Source organism: Vulpes vulpes, unplaced genomic scaffold (genome assembly GCF_048418805.1).
Source record: "Vulpes vulpes isolate BD-2025 unplaced genomic scaffold, VulVul3 u000000657, whole genome shotgun sequence".
Lineage (NCBI taxonomy): Eukaryota > Metazoa > Chordata > Mammalia > Carnivora > Canidae > Vulpes > Vulpes vulpes.
In genome coordinates this window covers 1,845,618-1,861,276 of record NW_027325810.1, presented here as the reverse complement: position 1 = coordinate 1,861,276, position 15,659 = coordinate 1,845,618, and the positions used below count along the sequence as shown (strand labels likewise).

The 15,659-nt window shown below is 48.2% G+C and overlaps 1 protein-coding gene and 1 pseudogene across 2 annotated transcripts in view; one reads left to right on the top strand and one right to left on the bottom strand.

Moving 5' to 3' along the window:
• The window catches only part of ADD2 (adducin 2), an 89,584-nt gene that overhangs the window by 12,529 nt on the left and 61,396 nt on the right, over nt 1-15,659 (top strand). The window lies entirely within an intron of this gene.
• Nucleotides 7,793-13,758, bottom strand: LOC140597506 (large ribosomal subunit protein eL32-like; annotated as a pseudogene).

Below are 15,659 nucleotides of genomic sequence, written 5' to 3'. Positions count from 1 at the left end.
AGGTCCAGTTTGCACAGCTGTGTGCAAGTGTCAAGTACTCAGTGGTACACCGGGAGCAAGGTCTTATAGTGTTTGGCCAAAGGTGGGAGTGGTGACAACAGTAGAGGAGAGAGAAACAGAGAAGTTAGAGGTACTTTGCGAGGGGATTGTTACCCAGCTGGACTATAAGCCAGGTAAGGAGGGATGTGAAGAGTGGACTTTGGTGGTAGATAGTGAAAAGTGAGTAAAAGGTCTCGGAGACATTGGGGAATTAGAGTAGGTAGGCTGGAAGGGGCTGGCCAAGGAAGAGGATGGGGAATGCAGATGTTGGAGGTGGTAATCGTATTGGTGACGGCGAGGTCTAGGGCATATGACTATGGGTGCGGGCGACTGAGCCTGGGTGTTGGGTGGATCACCCCGTGGGTGTGAATGTTGACGTCATCAGGAATGAGAAAGGAGAGCAAGACGGTCAAGTCATCGGTGAGTGAGGGGAATGACCAGCAGAGTGGTGGGGGATAGCCACAGCGGGGCTGACGGGACATCTGTCTAGTCGGGAGCCTTGGGCCCTCAAGGCAATGGGTTGTTTTGAAGCAGTGGAAGTAGATGGACATGTCTGTGGGCACACGGAGGCTATCGACATGGTGCCAATGCCCCAACTCTAGGAGATGTGTGCTCTGAGAGAACAATGAGCTCAGGAGAGTGAGGCTTTAGATTTTTTTTTATTCTTGGATCACAGAAATGGGCTTTATGTAGCAGGATTAGGGAATCCTGCGAAGATTTATGGGATTGTTGATGAGATCGGCTTCTAAGCAGGAAGGAGGGTAACCAAGGAGGCGTTATTGACTTTGGGCTTATTCAAAACCCAATTAAAGGCAATTAACAGTATCTGGTGTTGTTTACAAGAGTACCGGTCTCATGAGAGACCTCCTTGCAGTCTGGTGCATTGTGAGAAGAGAAGGAAAGCTTCCTCTCCTGCGGCATCTTGTCTTTATGTCATTAATGCCCGCGTCACCCCCAGCCATAAATCTCATGGAGGGGACAGGAGGTTTCTGTGCCTCCATATCACTGTCTTGCTGTGGCTCTGAGATGACTCGCTTGCCTAGCCTGGCTCTGCTGGTGGTAACCTTTAATAAAATAAACTGTGACATGAAAAATAAAGATTTTTCGGAGAAGGTTCACTTTCTCAAAATCCATGTTCGTGCATTAGAACAGGACACTGTGGAGGAATGAAGCATGTTACGGGGAAGTGGGGGTTTCTTAAATGCCTGCCCCAAATCTCAAGGAAGCAATCTGCACCACGTGGCAGTCCTGAAGCATTTACTCTCCCACTCTCCAAAATAAGTATTTGACTCCTCTTTTTTTTTTTTTTTTAAACAATCCCCTTTCCTCCCACTCCCACCCACCTTACCGGGTGCCTCCAATTTCATTGAGAGACGGAAGCAATAAGCAGAGCCGGCCTGCTTTTGTCGGGGGCCACCCTTTCTCTGGGATCTGGGCCGCGTTGCCTCTCACCTCCTCAGAATCACCACGCCAGCAGTTGGTCATTGTCTTCTCTGCTCGCCGGCCCCGGCCCCATCTCTTTCCTCCGTCTCCGCCTCCGTCTCTCTACCGCAGCGTTCCCCTTGCCATCCCGGCATCCTCTAGGGTCTCCTCTCTAGCGACTGCCCCCGGCTCTCTGGGTTCTCAGCAAAACTCCTTGCAAGGATGGCCTTGCTCGCGGTCTCACTTTCTCTCCTCCGTGGTCTGTACGTGGGCTTCTGTCCTCTCTATGCTACGGAGACTGCTCTTGTCAAGGTCACTAATGACCTCCTTGCCACTAAATCTAATGGTGTCTTCCCTGTTTTTATCTCACCCATCAGCAGCTTTCAACACGTGGGCCTCTTCTCGAAATAACCTATTGTCTGGCCTTCTGAGCCCCTTCACTCTCCTGGTTTTCCCTTGCTTCACTGGCTGTTCCTCTTCTTCCTCTGTGAGGTTCTACTCACCTACCAGACTTCTCAATGTGGGAGAGGCCCGTGGCTCTACCCTGGGCCACCTAGTCTCCTTTACACACTCCCCCAGGGGAGCTCATCCAGGCCTTAGCTTTGGACTCTGTTTATATGCCAATGTGTCTAGTCTCTCTTTTTCTCAGAACTCTAGCTTAGTGCTACTCAAACCGTATTGTGCATATGGATCACGGGGATCTTGCTAAAAATGCACATTCTGGTTCCATTGATCTGAGGTGGGGCCTAAGATTCTACATTTCCAACAAGCTCCTAGGTGATGCTGAGGCTACGGGCCTGGAATCATATTTAGAGTAGTGTTGAGCACTGGGGCTACTGACTTGTATTCCCAAATGCCTCCTTGACATTTCTGCATGGATTTCTCCTAGATAATTCAGACCAAGCCCAACATGACCCTAGTAGAGTCTTGATTTCTTTCCTCAGACCAGCTCTCTGTATTACATCATCCTCCCAGTTGCTCAAACCAAAAGTCTTGGAATTGTCCTCGCTTTCCCATCCAACCTATCAGCAAATTCTGTTGGCTTAATCCTCTAAAACGTATCCCAAATATTTCACTTGGCTCCATCATAATAGTAGTAGCTGACGTTTATTGAGCACTTTCTACATACCAGGCTGTGTTAATCATTTGCTATAGACCAAATATTTATGTCTCCCCAGAATTCATATGTTGAAGCCTAATCCCTAATACGATCGTATTCGGAGGTCGAGGACTTTGGAGATGATGAGGTCATGAGGGCTCTGCAATAATGAGATTAATGACCTTATAAAAGAGACCTCAGAGGGCTTCCTTGTCTCTTCTGCTATGTGAGGACAGTGAGAAGACCGCTCTCTATGAACTAGAAAGCAGGCCCTCAGCATATACCGGATCCCCTGGTGTCTTGATCTTGGACGTCTCAGCCTTCAGAACTGTGAGAAATAAGTTTCTGTTGTTTATAAGCTGCCCAGTTGATAATATTTTGTTATGGTAGCTTGAGCTAACACATATAGGTACGTTTATATTTATATGTATTAAAAGTCTAGTGGTCACAACAACCCTGTAAGGCGGATGGTAGTATTAATCTCATTATTTAGATGAGGAAAACTTATTTCTAGGCAATGCTATGTAAATGATCAGTTTATGACTTTAAAAACCCAATTCATTCTTTTGGTTTACTTTTCTCCTCCTTTGCAAATATGGTAGTCAACAGGGCTATTGATATTCTTGGAGAACTAGGGAGGTACGATCTTAAGTGTCTGTGTCCTTGCTAAGTACAGATTACATTGCAGATATCCATAGGCAAATGTCCAAAGGGTGTGCATGTCACAGGATTTATAGTCTCTTTAGCTTTCTCAAACCATTTTTGGCAAGGGCTATACGCACTTAAAACATTAAAAATATTTATGTCTGAAAATAATACCGTGATGCACCTTACAAAGACATTGTGTCGTGTGCGTCCTTGTACAAAGCAGGGATTCTTCTGTTTTCACTCCTGCATTTCCCGTAACCTATAGGATGCACAGAGAACACGACCTTAAGCTCCAAGATGTGCTCCTTGGCTAAGCTTCATCGGCGTCGGGCAGTTTCAAGAGCGTGAGGCTCCGTGTTGGTTATCACACAACCTGCGAGAGGGAGCGGCCGGGGTTCAGGAGAAGAAGGCAACCTACGTGGTCTAATAGATGGAAAGTAGTTCAGATGAAGAAAAATCTCAAGGATTTGGGGTTGTTTAGATTAGAAAACAGGTTGAGCCACTACTTGGCTACACTGTTCATTTTAAAGGAAATCTTTAGTCATCTTGTTGGTAAAATAAAGGCATCTTTTTTTTTTAAGATTTATTTTATTGGGGGGCGGGGAGAGGTTAGAGGGAGAGAATCTTCGAGCAGACTCCCCAGTGAGCATGGAGCCCAACACCCGACTCTCCCGTGACTCTGAGCCAAAACCAAGAGTTGGATGCTTTACCGACTGAGCCACCCAGGTGCTGCCCCATAAAGACATCTTTTGTAATGTGAGTAATTTACTTGGCTTTGTCAGTGTGGGTTTGTCAGGTGGGAAAAGGAGGCACACATTCATCATCATGCTGGTGATTTCTATCACACCCGTCTCTAAAGAACCATTCCTCTCTCTCAGAACTTAACGATACGCTGAGGCAAACATTACACCAAACATGACACTGCAGTTCTTTCTCTGGTTCAGTTCAAATATCCTAGGAAGCAAGATTCTTGCCTATAAATGAACTCAGGAAAGCTCAAAAGGAGCCCCGACCATTAGCAAGGGCCTGCCATTCTCTATGTCTCCGAGGAGCCTGTGTCAGATGTCCCACATGTGGAACACTCACTGGAATTCCAGCATGTCGGAGTGCAAGGGGCCGTGCAGACCTTCCAGTCCACCCCCGGGGTTACAGACAGCAGACAGGTGAAGCCAAGAGAGGACAGACACCCCAGGCAAGGCCATGATTACTGGCAAATCTAGGGTTCCTGAAAAGCTATTCTTTAGGACATTTCTTTCTAAACGTCAACCTCTCCCTTTTTTAATGTCACAGTTTTCAAGATGCAATTTGGTTTCAAGGAAAAGAGATGGGAAGAATAGAAGTTTGCTTACAAGAATCTTAAATATGGTAGAAGAGACAGATGGGGCTGAGCCAGGCCTCCACCCATGATGATCCTTAATCCTCATCCTGGACGCGGGGGGAAGAACTTATAATGACTTACACTTCATTACAATGTCCCGAAGTACGTTGGGTCCCTAGGGCTGCCTTAATAAAATACGACCGACTGGATGGCTTGCAACAGGAGATTTATTTCTCCATAGTTCTGGAGGGTAGATGTCCGGAATCAAGGTGTTGGTAGGGCCACGCTCCTCCGGAGGCTCTAAGGGAACAACCCCTCCTTGCCTGGTCCTGCCTTCGGGTTACCAGCATCCTCGGAGTCCTTGGCTTGTAGCCGCATCAGTCCAGTGGCTGCGTCCGTCGTCGCATGGGCTTCTCCTCTGCGTCTCTTTATATCTAAAGCTCCTTCTCCTTATGAGGAGCCCCCACCAGTGGAATTGGGGCCCATCCTATTCCACTATGACTTCTTAATTTTCTACAAACACCCTATTTCTAAAGAAGGTCACATTCACAGGTTCCAGTTAGACATGAATTTTGGGGAGATACCGTTCAATCCAGTATGCAGAGTCACGGTGCTTTTATGTTTCATCTTTTGCTAAGAACGTCTATTTGTATGCTGCGGAGAGGCACGTGTGTTCTTAGTCCAGAGAGAGAGAGAGAGACAGAGAGAGAGAGTACCTGAAACATTACTTTCCGAACTGTGTCTGGTAGGACAATATCCTCAAGAAATGTAACATGAAACATAAAAGTCTTGATGGTCAAGAGAATTTGGGAGACACCGTATTCCTCCCTCCTCTCGAAGCATCTTGGAGACTCTGGGATATAAAGGGCTGAGGAAGTCCTTAGGAGGACCTGTGTTTATCCTACCAATTCCAGAGTTTATTGGATAGAGAGCACTGTTGTCTCTGGCTCTATATTGACTAAGGGTCGCCTCCACTTCATGAGACAGAAACCCGACCACAGTACCTTAGCCCAATAGGGATTTATTTTCCTCACTTAGGAAGTTCAGAGGTGACGGGCACTGAGGGGGGCACTTGATGGGATGAGCACTGGGTGTTATTCTACATGTTGGCAAATTGAACACCAATAAAAAATAAATTTATTTTAAAAAATGAAAAATAAAATAAAATAAAAAAGAAAGTCCAGAGGTCAGAGTCTGGGCTGACCCGGTGGCCCACTGTGGCCCCCACGTATCAGGCTCCTTCTAGCTCTCTGCTGTGTCATGCTCAGCAGGTGGTATTCTTTCTCCTGAAAGTTTGCAAACCAGAAACTCCATTTCCAATCTTCCAACTACCTTCCAGCCAGAGAGGAGGAGGAGGAAGGAGTGATGGAGACGGGGTAGCATTTCTGTTAGGAAATCCAGCTTTCCCAGAAATTCCCAACAGATTTCTGTTTGCACATGATCGACGAGGACTGTATCCTAGAGTTGCTGCCAGCTTCAGGGAAGCCTAACGAGCGCAGGGTTTTTGTTGGGGACATTGGACAAAATTGAGGTTCAGTTAGGAAGGAAGAAAGGGATGGCCACACATAACTTCCCAGGGCATTAGTGACCGAGAGATCACCCTGTGAAAGATGTGTCCACGTCGTGCTCCGCAAGAGAGTGTTTCCTTTAGAGTGCCAGGTTTTTCTCACCAGCCTCCAAGTGTAATCCTACCAAACACCTTTTTAAAGATTTTATTTATTTGAGAGACAGTAAATGAAAGCACACGAGCAGGGGCAGAGGGAGAGGGAGAAGCAGGCTCCCCTGCTGAGCAGAGAGCCCGATGCGGGCTCCACCCCAGGACCCTGAGCCCGTGACCGGAGCTGAAGGCAGGTGTTTAGCCGACCACTGGGCCACCCGGGCGCCCCGCCCAAACATTTAGCTCAGTTCACTCAAGAAGTTTGAAGTGCCCATGCTTGAATGGCTCCATGCTACCCTAAGTGCTTTTTAAATTATTTAATGGCTTGATGTGTGCTTGCATTCCTAAGCTAATTTCATCTTCTTTAATGTGCTCTAATGGAATTTGGAGCTTCCCTGACTCCAAATCCCTTAAATATATAGCTGCCATGTTTGGAGTAATACATTTGGAGTGCATTATGGAAGCATTGCCGCTTCTTCCGGCCAATGTTTAAAGCAGCGGAAAGACAAACTGCCACCTTCTCAGAGACCACCGAGGTCACCTTGTGACTTAGGAGACTTGATAAATGCCAGGGTCCTCAATGATCACTGTTGTGGTCACTTATCTAATCACCAGGGGCTCCAACGTGCAAGCCTCCATCCCCAGGTGGGACCTGCAACGTGAAGCACATTGCAGGAGGAGCTGAAAGGGTCTGCTGCTCTTTTTGGTTTCCCCTGCCGTCACGTCGTGTGGTCACAGAGAGCAGAGGCCAGGAGAAAGGAGGCGGCGCCGCGCGGTGGTAGCGTCAAAGAGAAAGGTACAGAGACATTCGACGGATTCCGTAAAAGATCTCCTTTTGATCTCCGTCCGGATATGTGGTGTTTCTAATCTTGCCTTTGGAGAGCGGTGAGGAGGAGGAAAGCGCCACAGGGTGAGGCAACCAGGTCATCAAACCTGAGAGAGCAGAAATGTTCTCCGCAAGTGGGGCCTAATGCCTTGGGGACAACAGCCACGGACACTGGGCCAGTCTCCACTTCCTCGTTCGTACACAAGCTCTTTCCCTCATTCTGGGTGCAGGCAACCCAACCGCTCCGGGATGTCAAAACACCTGTTTTTCCTTTCAGCAAAAACATGTCACAATTTCTCAAAAACGATTAAACTTTATGCCATTATTATGCATTCCAGAAGACCCACAAGTTACACGGGCCTCCTATCCAAAGGCACGAGTGCCCTTGTACTATTTTGGTAGTTGACATGCTCGTCAGAGAAAAATTTTTTCAATTTGTAACCCCGACCCCCGCCCCCAAGTGCAAAGGAAATGATTTATCACAGAATAATGTCTCAGAAAGGTCACTAAAAATTGTAAGTGGTTCCCAAGCCACTGACCCATGGATCTTGTCCCTGGAGTACGCAAGGGGTCTAGAAGGTTCTAAGAGGGGGCAATGTAGCAGAAGCCAGGATGAGTTTCTCCCGCCCGGGTGACTGCTGGGGCGCGCTGGGTGCGCACCTGCCCTGCAGCTCTGGATTATACCCCAAGACGTGGCTCCTTGTCTGACTCCATTGCTGGACTCTGCGTTCTGGGGTGCAGGAACCCTTTGCTAAACCTTTTTTTTTTGTTTGTTTGGGAATTTTATGGTCTTATTAACACAAATATGATATGCGCGTACGCTGTCTCTTCATCTTCTCTGCTGTGCAGCCTGGCGTTGCGGTTGGTGACCCTCAGGGCCAGCTCGGCTGCTCTTTCCACCACGACTTCGTGGTTCTTGGAGGAGACACTGTGAGCAGTCTCTGCTCACATTCATTGCGCATCAGCAGGGCTTCAAGCTCCTTGACATTGTGGACTAGGAACTTCTGGAAACCACGGGGCAGCATGTGATGTGTTTTCTTGTGGCTCCCGTAGCCAGTGTTGGGCACCAAGATGTGGCTCTTGAATGCTCTGTGCTCTCTATTGTCCATGCCTCTGGGTCTCTGCCTGTTGAGCTTAATGTTGACGTATCAGTCCGACTGGTGCCAGGTGAAGTTCTCGCTCCTCTAACAGTCTAGGGCTTCACCAGAGGTCGGAGACTGGCCGTGATGCCGCGTGGGAGACAGCTGCCACCTTGCAAGTAGGGCCTCCTTGCTAAACCGTTGCTGTCTCCCCGCACTTCGGCCAAAAGCTGTGGGATGGGGAAGGACACATCCCCATAAATCCATCCAAAAACATTTGTCTCAGCAAAAGCTTTTGGGTCAGATGCTAATCCCGTAGCTACAGGTTGTGTTCGGTGGTGGGAAGCGCAGCTGCGAAGGGGACAGTCGCTGTCTTAGAGGGGAGAGTGGAGGAGACTGAACTCTGGGCTTGCAGGGAAATCTGCCGGCTGGGGAGCTCGGTGAACATCCTAGGACGACACAGCAAGGGGACACCGCATAAGGCCTTGACCCCAAGTATTGGACTCCCAGGCCAGTGGTTTTCCCCCGCCCCAGTCTGTGGGGTAGAAGAATTGGAGACCTGCTTGTCCTCCCTTAGGTGCTGTGTGACTGAGGACACACCCTTTTACCTCTGCTGCTCCGTTTGCTCACCCCGGGGGGACCGACTTCGTGAGGGTCCCGGTGGGCATGAGAGGAGCCACGGCACAGTCAGCACCCCCCGGGACCCTGGCGTGGGCACCCGCCCCACAGCTCCTCTAAGGCCCGGGTGGGAAGCGGGCGGGGCTGTGTGCTGGGCCCTGGAGCGGAAGAGAGCCCCAGGGACTCCCCCCACGGAGAGTGGGACAGTCACGCCGCCTGCGACAGGGGCCACGGGGGCCGGACGTCACACTGACCTTGGAGCTTGGCCTTACAAAGCAAGTTAGGGGGCTCCCGTTTGATTCGATTCCTTCCTGAAAGAATCCTTGCCGGCGCCAGAATCCGATCCACCGGGGGCTGCCTTGGGAGCTCGTTCCCCTTGAGTTCTGACGAGGGGTATTTATTGTTTACGACTTTCCCCCGCTATTTGCATAACCTATAGATTTAAAAAGCAGATTTGCCTCACAGTGAATTTAGATCAGATTAGTCCTTGTTTTGGCAATAGTCTCCGCCGAGAGGGATTCGCGCAGTGTATACGGTTAATTGTTTCTCTCCTGGCTACAGATGCTGGCCTCGTTTCTCTCCGCTCTGCAGGGTCTTCTGTTGCCCTTGAATATCCGTCTCACATATGTCCCTGAGTGTGTGCAACTGATTAATCATAAATATGATGACATTCCTTGGAGTAATTGGACATTATATAAAAAGCATCTGCTGTGCTTTCTCAAGAGGGAGGGGCAGGCGATCTCCCAGGCAGCAAGACAGCTGCTCCTCCAGGGGGATGTGTCCTGAGGCCATAGGCTGGCAGTGGGGGGGGGGGGGGGCCTCACCACATGGCATTTCCCTGCCTTGTGCTGGGATGCTAGCAGTGCCGAGCTAACCTCCGGGTGTGGCCTGTGCCCCAGGAGGAGACCAGACCCCAGGACATCGAAGCGTCATTTCCATTCCCTGAGGACCTTCTCCCCACGGCATGTAATTGCTCGCTCCCTGGTTCCGTACTTGGTGGCACTGCCTGGAAAATGGTGTGGGAATAAGAAGCAAAACAAAACCCAAATCTATGGCAGGGGTAGGGAGGGACCCCTAATAGTTCACCTTGGAATCTTAGGTTCAGTCCCATTAACTGATCCAAAGCTTGAAAGGAGGGAGGCAGAGGCACACCCAGGTCACTATCAAGTCCTGTTTGATTTCTTTTTCTTTTTTTTTTTTTTTGTCTCCTAAACATTCTCAAACCCTTGCACTTCTCACCGCCTCCCCACGCCCGAGTCCAAGCCCCTTGCTCCTCATCACGCTGTCTGGACGTCTGGACAGGGCAGGGGCCTCTAGCCTCCCCAGTCCTGCTGTGCCCTGGCCCCAGGCTCTGTGGTTCTTTCTCTTCTCCTTTCTTCATTGTTTACTCTTTCTCTTCCTTGGAGGATCAGTCCAAGTGTCGTCCCCCGCAGGCTGGCTCAGGCCTGTTTACTGGTGGGTGAATCCTCCCCGCGTGGGTATTCCCGGCAGGATTGTCTCTCCTCAAAAGCAGTGATCGCAGGTACACGTGCAGTGGTTTCCGTGTGGCTGGCCAGTGCCCGTTTCTTGCACCAAACTGTGATTTCCGTATTTGCTAGGATGGGGCCTGGCTTTGCTCACCAGCCTACCTTCTGCACAGCGTTTGCCGGATGTGCTGTTTTCCCTCAATTGAATCACCGACAACATCTAACCGCAGCGCTCATCTCTTTCCTCCAAGCGTTCGGTTTGGATGGAGTTGATTGAACAAGCCACTCAGCCAATTTAAATCTTTAGTGTTTCGTAGAAAAGTCTTTTCAGTGTGTTTTTATTACTGCAAAATGTCCAACAATTCTATTAAATTTTTCTTCAGCTATTACTTCTATCAGGTGTTTACTCAGAGTTTTCAAGTACACACATGCTTTCATTTTCAACGCTGAATGATGTGTAAGCAGGTGATATTGTGACCCTACGTTGCCAAATTAAGTTCAGCTGATTTATTAAAAATATCACCAAGATGGGCAAGCCGGGGTATTCTTGTTGTGTTTCAGAGGTATCTAGTGAGCTTCTCGTCAGAAAAACGCAGAATGATTTCTTGCTTCATTTGAAATACTTATATCGGCACCTTGCCTTGGAACAGGTAATAAACTTTGCAGTGGAAGACTAATATTCTGGAATGCATGCCCCAAAATATTACAAGGAATTCTGAGAAGGGAATGTTTAAAGACAAGGTCTTAATTTGCTTGGCACATTAAAACCTTGATTTGAAAGGGATTCCTACTTCTTAATAGCTTGTGCGTATTTTTGCCATGTACAAGGATGGCTTTAAGTAAGCTACAACCAAAAAAAAAAGATCTACAACCATGCTTTTGGGAGGTCTCTACTCCTGGGTTCTCAAAACCAGGTTTATTTAAGGGGCACCTGGGTGGTGCAGTCGGCTACACGTCTGACTCTCGGTTTCGGCCAGGTCGTGATCTCAGGGTCGTGAGATGGAGCACCCTGTTGGGCTCTGTGCTGAGCTCAGAGCCTGCTTGAGATTCTCTCTTTCTTTCCCTCTGTCCCTCCCGCTCCTTCTCTCTCTCAAACAAACAAATAAATCTTAAAAAAACAAAAACAAGAAAACAAAAAAAAAGGGGGATCCCTGGGTGGCTCAGCAGTTTGGCATCTGCCTTTGGCCCAGGGCACGATCCTGGAGTCCCGGGATCGAGCCCCACATTGGGCTCCCAGCATGGAGCCTGCTTCTCCCTCTGCCTGTGTCTCTGCCTCTCTCTCTCTCTCTCTCTCTCTCTCTCTGTGTCTATTGTAAATAAATAAATAAATAGATAGATGATAGATAGATAGATAGATAAATCTCAAAAAAAAAATCTTAAAAAAAAACCCCAACAGATTTATTTAAAAATAAACCTGACAAGTCTTTCCAAATTTCACAAATGTGCTTGAGGTTTTACATACTTACTGAGAAGAGAGGACATTTCTCCTCTTCCCGTGTCAGTGTTAAGTGTGCCAAGAGCATCCATTCTCCTTCTTAATTACCGGAGGGATTATAATGTCCAAGAAGCAGCATAATGAGAACCACAAGTTCCTGCCTTTCTATCAGTGAAACTCTGAACGTTTCCTGTAGAGCAGAAGTTCCTCGCGCTCACCTGTATTTCAGTAATCCAGTTCCCAGAGAAACCGTAAAGAGGCCGACCAGGTTACATTCTGCGTGGATTCTTCTGTGAGTCGGACATCACAATGCACATGTTACTTACTTGCACATGCACATTACTGTGTGGGGCGACACATCGACCATCGTGCTCTATTGCTCTATTTTTCCTGGCCATTGAGATGTCCAGGGATAATTTTGACTTTAACCAATTTCGGCCTTATTAATGGACTTTGGAACCTAATCCATCACAAGATGTAACTTTGTGGTGATGACTTTGACCTATTTACTTAAGTCATTAAATGCACAGTCTTGGGTACTTGAGGTGCGGGGGGGACTGTGCTGACAGCAGTACCATATTTTTGAAGTAGGCTTTTCGGTTGATGCATATGTAACAAGGTCTACAGCATAAGATTTAATAAGCTTTTACAGGAGAGCATGTGTTCTTCCCTCCTGGGCGATGTTAAACGTGCACTGTCAGACTTCAATATTGCATAACCTGAAAAAACACGTTGGGATGTTTGTCTTATACTGAGTGTAGCCAAGGACCTCATTTTTAGGCTCACTAGGTACATGTTCTATGGCAGACACCCCCAAAGCTCATTTTGCCAGAGCTGGCTACAGAGCACATCAAGAGCTTGAATGGATCTTGTCCTGAAAGGTGAGTGCTGAAGACAGGTAATAGCTACTGCATTGTCTTGTCTTTCCTGGTCTTCCTCCTGTTTCACGCACTGCGGTTCTGTAGCCAAAAAGTGGAAGGATCAGTAGGTGCCGGCTGAGTCTGGCTCGGCGGTTCGCCTTGAATTTAATCACTTTGGTCACAGGCATCATCATGTTTTCTTTTTAAATTCTCTGTCTTCAAACCAGCAGTCCCGTTTCTCTTTTTAAATTTAACTATTCCACTTCCCCTAAAAGAAACTACGTATAAGTAAAGTTAGATGGGGTTACCCAAAACTTAGTCTTGCCGCATCAAGAGCTGGCTCCCAGCACAGGTGGAGCTGAGCTGCCCGTGGCGTCTCCTTGGGCCGGGTGCACATGGTCTTGGGTGATGCACTTGATGGCACATTTTCGTGTGAGCAGACATGCCTAGGCGTTAGCTCTCAAAAACATCACAAGCTCAGAAATAGAACTTTCTTGTCCCAGGACAAGTTTTAGGCAGCTCTCCAGTCTGCAGAAGGAAAAGCAGTTATGGAAAAGAAGAACTGGCACAAGGGATCGGTAGTCTGAGACATATTTATATTAGTGATATTAAAGGCCTGGTTTATTATAGTCTTTCCAGAAGAACAGATGGAATCAGATGCTTACAGAATGCCTGATGCATTTCTCTAGAACCTTGAGCGTTCTCAGGATACTTTGAAAACGCCTTCCTTTTATTGCTGATTGGAGAGATGTCAAAACTGGTTGATTGATTTGCCTGCAAGTCCACAGCTGGGAGGAGTTGGGATTATGACCCTGGCCCCCTGGCTCCAGGGCCGTCAGATGGTCTGAAGTGGGAGAAGGAGAAGAGAAAGAGAAGAGAGAGAGAGAAAAGCAAGGAAATGCCAAAGAAGGGCGATAAGTGGTGGTTGCCTAGTCAGAGCTGCAAACGGTACTTGGATTTTTGTAAAAGGATTTTTTTTTTAAGAGCATTTTTAGGTTCATAGCAAAACTGAGCAGAAGCTACAGAGGTTTCCATATACTCCCTGCCCCCACACCTGCTTAGCCTCCTCCGCCGTGCGCACCCTGCGAGCATGGTATGTGTGTTATAATGGAGGCACCTACGCTGGCACACGACCACCCAAGGTCCGTAGTTTACATTAGGGCCCACCCTCACCAAGCAGATGTAAGTAGGGGCCCAGGCTGGAGGAGGGGCTTGGCCCGGGCCTCGAAGGAGAGGGAAGGCCTTGACCGTCACCACCCTCAGAAGCCTAGACACACCTCTTGTACCGCATGTTGGCGTCAGCTTGTTCTCCTGGTGGACTTGGCTCCCTCCTATGTCTCCAGTAACTGGGGGTACTTTGTGAGCCGGTCCTAGGGGGAGGCACCCATCCGGATCCAGGGCAGTATGAAATGTGAAGAGGCACCATGGACTACTCATGAGGATGTCCCCTCCCTCCCAACACCGGCAAAGCAGAATTGGATTGTTCTCTCTGTAGCGAATTGTGCTTCTTGTAACTCACGCATGGAGCTTGTTGCAAATACGGCTCTCCCTGGAAGTTGCCAGATCAAATGGTAACACTCGACACAATTAGGCAGCCGTTTTCCAAAGCAGGGTCATTGCTGAGTAACATCACACAGTCCTTCCTCCCCTTGTGCCTCCCCAGCCCCCCTGGCTGGGCTGCCTGTGCTCCTGTCCTCATAGATGGTCATTCTCCCTCTATAAAGTGGTATGTTCCCATTCCCAGTTTCATGTATTAGCCACTTCTTTATTGAGTTGCCAAGAATATACCTATTTATAGCCACCTCTTGGATTAGTTGTTTCGCTGATTATTGTTATCTTCATTCCCTTCTTCTCTCCTTAAACTTACTCTGTTTTTCTTTTTTTTTTTTTTTTTTTTTAAGATTTCATTTATTTGCGAGAGACAAAGTGAGTGAGAGGGAGAGAGAGCGTACACGCACACAGCAGGGGGAGGGCCAGCGGGAGAAGCAGAGTCCCTGCTGGGCGGGGAGCCCGTTTGGGGCCTTGACCCTGAACCCTGGGATCGTGACCTGAGCCAAAGACAGATGCTGAACCCACTGGGCCTCCAGGAGCCCCCGTCTTTCTAACCTTTAAAGTTGAGTGCTTAGATATTTTGCTTTCAGTCTTGTTAATAAAAACCTCAAAGGCTGTAAGACTTATTTTGTTTCTAAATGTGGCTCTGGCTGCAGCCACCGATGGTTGGCATATAGCGTTCTTTCTGTAATTTTCTAAATAATATGCGATTACAGTTTAGATTTCCTTTGTGAACAAATGTTATTTAGGGGAGAGTTTTAAGATTTCTAGGTGGTGGTTGTTTTTTGTTTTGTTTTTAAGTGGCGGTTTTCTGTTGTTAAAAATGTGTTGCCTAGTTTTAATGTTTTGTGGTCAGATATGTCTTTCTCAATCTTTAGGGTTTGTTGGAGATTGCTTTCTGTCCTGATTTGTAGTAAATTTTTATAAATGTTCCATCAATGTGTCATCCAAATGTCTCTAAGATCTCTAGTCCCTTTTTGATACACAGTTTACCTTTCTTTTGACACATAACCAAAATGGCTCAAACCTCTATTCCACAAACTGTAGGAAGGTCCATGCCTTTCACAGATTCCCTAAGACATTTTAAAAGAATGTGTTTTATTTATTTATTCCTGAGAGACCCAGAGAGAGAGGCAGAGACACAGGCAGAGGGAGAAGCAGGCTCCCTGCGAGGAGCCGGACGCGGGACTCAATCCCGGGACCCAGGGTCATGCCCTGAGCCTCCCAGGTGCCCCTACTTGGGACATTTTGGGTGGAGGAACTTGCATTTCTTGGTCTACTTCTTAGTCTACACTACAGACCAGGACCTTATTCAGACCGTGTTGTGACTGACCTGCCATGCTGCAGCATCAAACCCCTCCGTGACTCAGGGGCTGAGCCCAAGAGAGATCTCGCGCTGGCTCCTGCTGCAGGTCTCCTACTTTCCGGAGGGGGGCCCTGTCCCACGCCTCCCTTACTTAGAGACTTAAGCTGATGGATTTGTCACCATCTGGAAAGTGCGGGTGGCTGCAGCAGGGGGATGGGCTCTAAAACGCTTCTTCCCGGAGGAGCTTCTGTTCATAGTTCATTGATCACAAGAAGACACAGGCAGTACCGAGCCGGACGCGGGTGGGAAAGGATCACCCTCCTCTGTACCCGGAA